The 5,946-nt window shown below is 42.5% G+C and overlaps 1 pseudogene across 1 annotated transcript; it reads left to right on the forward strand.

Moving 5' to 3' along the window:
• The first annotated feature begins 471 nt into the window (after positions 1 to 471).
• On the forward strand, positions 472 to 1,044 carry LOC308427617 (MICOS complex subunit Mic26-like; annotated as a pseudogene). Its single transcript has one exon. The product of its transcript is annotated as an MICOS complex subunit Mic26-like (transcript).
• Positions 1,045 to 5,946: the final 4,902 nt, after the last annotated feature.

The following is a 5,946-nucleotide window of genomic DNA, read 5'->3' on the forward strand; positions in this document are numbered from 1 at the left end:
TAAGTGGCATAAAGCGTGACAAACATAGCAGAAATTGGTTAGATGTATCTTTTAGGGAAGTTTTGTAAGTATTATGCAAGAAGACACTATCTTAAGAGGGTGACATTGTTTTAGAGTTTCCAACCTGTGTGCTGAATACCCTTGGAACTTTTCAACTTTGGTTATATGTGTGTGAGTGTGTGTGTGTGAATGTTTGTGTGTGTGTGTGTGAGTGTGTGAGTGTGTATTGTGTGTGTGTGTATCTGTATGTGAGTATGTGAGTGTGAGTGTGTGTGAGTGTATGTGTGTGTGAGTATGTGAGTGTGTGTGTGTATGTATACATATATCTTGTGAAACTTAGTTGGACCCTTTTTGAAGTAGTTAAGCATCTTAGTTTTACCCTTAACATTCCTTTTTTTGTTTTGGAAAACTCCAAACATTTTGTCTCAGGATAAAACCTTATTTTTGGCTGAAGCCGAGGCTGCCAGCGACATGTTCAAGGTAATTCAGAGGTCAGTGGGGCCAGCCTGAGCCTGCTCACCTTCAGAGTCTATGCAGCACCCAAAAAGGACTCGCATCCCAAAAGTTACATGAAGATGGAAGAGCTTTCATTCTACTCCGTTCCTGAGGGTCAATTTAAATATGTGGCAGAGGCAAGGACTCAACTTGAAGAAAACATCTTACAACTCCAACATTGTGAGCCATATACAAGTTTGTGTCAGGAAGTATACTCCCACATATCCCAAGGTGGAATACCTTGTCCAGTGGGGAGTAGACAACTATAACTATCTTCAGAATGTACCTCCTGGGTTTGTCCCAAGACTTGGTGTTATTGGTTTTGCTGGTTTTGTTGGACTCCTTTTTGCTAGAGGTTCAAAAATAAAGAAGGAGGTGTATCTTTCTTTTCTCATGGGATTAGGTGCCTCTGTCTATTACCCAGAACAAGCCATCATCATTGCCCAGATCACTGGGGAGAAGTTATATGACTGGGGATAACAAGGGTACACAGTCGTCAAAGATTGGTGGAAGCAAAATTTTCAGAAGAATTCACCTGGACATAAATAGAAAAGTCCATTCTCTGCCCATTTTTATCAGTTATAAGTAAACATTGGAAACTCCAGACAGTAAATCAGTATTTCTACAGACAAATGGCAGAATCAGTCCTGGATATAGTAAACTGGCTTTCTTCAGGAAAAACAACACTAAGCCTTTTTGCTGTTTTGGGTGATGCCATATTACAGACCAACTAATCTGCAATCTTTCACATGGAAATAAGGTACAAGCCTTAGAACTCCTCATTCTTAGATCACTATTTATGTACACAATTAAAATCCAGATTCCAACAGCAACAACAAAAAAACTTATTTTTCCATATAAGTTTCTGGTTTTATAAAAACTTTTCTTATTATGGTTGTTTGAATAAAAATAGCCCCCCATGGGCTCATACATTGGAATATTTGGTCCCCCATTGTTTAGAAGGATCAGCAGGTGTGACTTTGTAGGAGGACTGGGAGCAGGCTGGGAGGTTTCAAAGGACTGAGGCCATTCCTAGGGCTCTCTGGCTAACCTCCGAAAACCTAAACCCAACGAAATGCTTTGCTCGTTTGATTGTTTTTTGAGACAGGGTTTCTCTGTGTAGCCCTGGCTGTCCTTGCTCTGTAGACCAAGCTGGCCTCTGCCTTCTCGGTGCTGGGATTAAAGGCATGTGCTACCTGGTAAATGCTTTAAGAACAGTCACTAAGACGTTTATGAAAAGCAAGGTTTTTTGTTTTTTGTTTTTGTTTTTTGTTTGTTTTTGTTTTTTTGGTTTTTTTTTTGTTTTTCTTTTTTTTTCTTTTTTTTTTTTTTTTTGCATGTTTGCATCTGTCACCCCTTCTGCTGGTTTTCTTTTAGGTTATTTTCTTTTCTTGCATCATGAGACACAGCAATAGAACAAAGTTTTGAACTTACTACAAGATATTTGAATCTTAATTACATCTGTGGCATCCTGTGATAAATTAAGATCAACTGTCTATATGGTTAAACCATAAGGTCTTAGGTCGGCTTCATCAAGACTTGAAGTTTTAGAAAATGTGTGTGTGTGGGGGGGGGAATCTAGAGTTCCAGAATGCAACATCTCAGTGAGAAACGGCCAATATGACAAAGCTTCCAGTGACTTTAGACAATGGGCAATCACTTACAAGCAAGAAGCCAGATGGTAGAGAAAATACACAGAATAGCAAAAATCTTTCCATGTTAACCTTGCAACGGTAGTCTGGGCTACAAAGTCTGTCTCCATGAAGCTCTGAGGACAGCAAACAGTTTCTCTCTTTAGAGGACAAAGGAAAAAATCAGAGGGAAGGTGAGGTGCTTAGCAGTACACACTAGACAGATGTGCTGAGGGAAGGTGAGGTGCTTAGCAGTGCACACTAGACAGATGTGCTGAGGGAAGGTGAGGTGCTTAGCAGTGCACACTAGACAGATGTGCTGAGGGAAGGTGAGGTGCTTAGCAGTGCACACTAGACAGATGTGCTGAGGGAAGGTGAGGTGCTTAGCAGCGCACACTAGACAGATGTGCTGAGGGAAGGTGAGGTGCTTAGCAGTGCACACTAGACAGATGTGCTGAGGGAAGGTGAGGTGCTTAGCAGTGCACACTAGACAGATGTGCTGAGGGAAGGTGAGGTGCTTAGCAGTGCACACTAGACAGACGTGCTGCTAGGTTCACCATGGCAGGCTGGCGCCAGGGTATTGTGTATTCATCTTCAAAATGTAACATGGAGAGCCTGAATCTAACTTTGGCATGGGTCCTACACTCCGTTATACTCAAGAATTCTAAGGGTGAATTAGACAGAAAATAGGATGTAGATGAGTTACATATCCAAAGTGCGCTCTTAAGTAGAAATGAAGTAAACACAATTTTTTTACAACTGTTAGGCAGAATATAGTTAAATGGAAGCTCAAGGCCAGAGGTAATGTTTGTTTGTAGACTTAAGGAAACATTTGTATCTAGTTTTCTGGGCCTTGGAGAAACAACTCTAAACATACAAATAGTATGACTTAGAGGGATGCCCCAAGTCTCTTAGGGGGTTACCACACTCCCCCTCCAGCCAGGCGGCTACCCTTGCCCTCTACACATGTAGTCTCTGTGTTTGTCAATTACTACAGCCTTCCCTCCCCATCTGCATGTGGAGTCTCAGTCACCCCAGAAGTGCTTAGGCTACTTAGTGTCTGCCGATCTCAACCTGACCTTCTTCCACGGCCAAACACTGGGCTGGAGTTAACTGTGAACAAAGCATCAACGGTGTGTGTGTGTGTGTGTGTGTGTGTGTGTGTGTGTGTGTGCATGCGCGAGCTAACCTATTAGTACTGTGTTCCTACAGGATGCAGGACTAGCATGTCTTCGTATTGTAAAGTACAGAAATCTGTCACCTATCCTCTTGTCCCCCTCAGAGCTACATCCACTAAGCTGAGAAACACTTGGGACACTCTGACACTGTAGCCGACTTCACTGTGAGGCATGAGCAGACGGGAGGTCGGGCTGGAAATCTATTTATTGTGTAGCATGTTTTCCATATCGTTCATTGGAAAAGTACATTAAAGCTCAGGATAGAGATGCAAGATATGGGGGGAAGGGCAGGATTGTAAAAATTATCATGAGTAATTTATCATTTATTATCATTTTTAAAATCGTCTACCTAGCTGAAAACTGTAATGAGTGTGTAGCCTCATTCTTTCCTGGTACTGTGCTTTACCTTATGTGCTCCAAATACTCAAGGCTCCCACACACCAGGCTGCTTTTTCCAAATCAAAGCCCTTCTAGAATTCTACTTGACACTGCAGCCAAAAATCAGCATATTCTCTAAGGGAGCTGGGAGCAAGAAAACATACATGTATACATTCAAACACTTATACAATGATGAGCATCATTTTAAAAATGCATTTTTATTTGTATGTATATACGTATGTATGTATGCTTGTATGTATGTATGCCTGCATAAGTTTATGTGTACCGTGTGTCTGCAGGTGCCCACAGATGGCATTGGATCCCCTGGAGCTGAAGTTATAGGTAGTTGTTAGCTGCCATATGTATGCTGGGACTTAGACTCAGATCTTTGCAAGAGCAGCCAGTGCTCTCCAAACCCTGGGATCATTTTTCCTGCCCCCATAACACCCTCTGGGGGAAAAGGACCTCTTGCCTCTGCTCAAAGAAGTAAAAGTGGATGGAGCGTGTAACAACAGTTAATTTCCCCAGACCTACTGACTCCTGTCTGTGGTGGGATCCAGGAAGTCTAGGCCAATAATTAAGACATGGATTGCACCCGCCATACTGTGGATAACCTATGGAGTTAATGAAAGGACTGGAAATCCTGAAATAACTCTGTTTTTCTTGTCATCCCTTCTCTTCCACCCTGCCCCCCATTTCTGCTTTCTTCCAGCCTCTGGAAACACTGCGTTCTCTATGAGGTCATGACCTGTGTATTATCACATTGTAACAACTGCTTCTTTCCTTCAACCAACCTCCTCGCCCTAAGCACTCTCATATTCTCCAAGCTACAAGAAGGCCTGAGTTCCCATCCTTCATTTCTGCCACAGTAGCTGCTTTATGCTCAAGAATTCAGTCTTCTCCTGGGAAGGTGTGGATGCAGCATCTTCAGGCTGGAGAAACGGCAGTCATAATCCTCCCCAAGTCTTGTCTCTCTTGCGGCTCTTGTATTGTAATATCTGTTCTGAAGTATCATCAATATTCTCTCTGCCATAGAGCGCAGAAGGAATCTCCAGAAGTAGAAAACCACTGAGCTTCACTGCCTTGGAGTTCATAAGGCAGCAGTGGATGGAGGAAGGGAGCTGAGGGGATATTCTGGTCAGTCCAGTTTTTATTCAAGAGTTGGTCACATCCTCAGTCCAGGTTCTAGAAAAGGAGCAGTCCTTTAGGGGAAAGAGATAAGGAAAAGCCTCACCTGGCCATGAGGAAACCAGACAACCTTTCGGCCTAGGCATTTCCGGTATCTCTGGCCTCTGTTAAGAAGGAAGCTAACAACATTTTTAAGGATACATCCAACTTCTAGCCAAGAAAGAAACTGGTCATTTTTCTTTTTACTCTAAAGCACCTCACTTCCTATTCTCATTACAGTTTTAATTGACCCCCCTGCTCCTCCCCTCTTGAGTATTATCACTTACCCACTGCCATGGGTCCCCTGCCCACTGAGTTCCCAGAATCCCCATGCATCATGAACTGTTTAGAAGAAAATGACTTCCAGGCTGATGAGATCACTTAGCAGGAAAAAGCACCAAGTGTGACCTGAGTTTAATCCCAAGAGCCAATACTGTCAAGAGAGAACACCAGCTCTTTACAAACTGTCCTGTGACTTTATACCATGACATGTGCATGTGGATGCATGTGTGGCCCAACACATAGACAGGCAAACAGACAGACAGATAAATGTTGTACATACATACATGACAGACAGGTAGACAGAAATGGAAATTTCCGGTTTCTTTAACAATTCAGTCATATAATGTGATGTTATTCTAGAATCTGTCTTGTGAGAGGGCACATGATGTTTAGAAAGAATATAACTGGAACCCCACTGACAGTGAGAGGATGCGCTTGCATTGCTCTGTTATGCAATGCTTGGCTTCTTTGCTGATCTCACTTCTTTGCTGGTCTTCACTTTGTACATGCCAAAGAAATTCTCATGAGATTATGGCTGATTCTGGCCAATTCGCTGACTCATGCCAATTCTGGCTGGATCAAGCGTCTACTGCTGATTCTTGTTTGGTGTTTGCTATTGAACTGGACTGCTGGTTTCCTGACAACAAAGAGTGGAATTGTCCCAAGGAACTGCTTCTAAGCAGGTCCACAAATCCCATTTTCATATTAATGTTCTTTCTCTCCTACCACTGGTTGGTGGGCTAGAATGAAAGTTAAAACCTTTAAGAACCCTAAATAAAGTAAATTTTGAAAAATCTAAGCCTACCATAGATAGA

This window comes from Micromys minutus, assembly GCF_963924665.1.
Source record: "Micromys minutus genome assembly, chromosome: 11".
Lineage (NCBI taxonomy): Eukaryota > Metazoa > Chordata > Mammalia > Rodentia > Muridae > Micromys > Micromys minutus.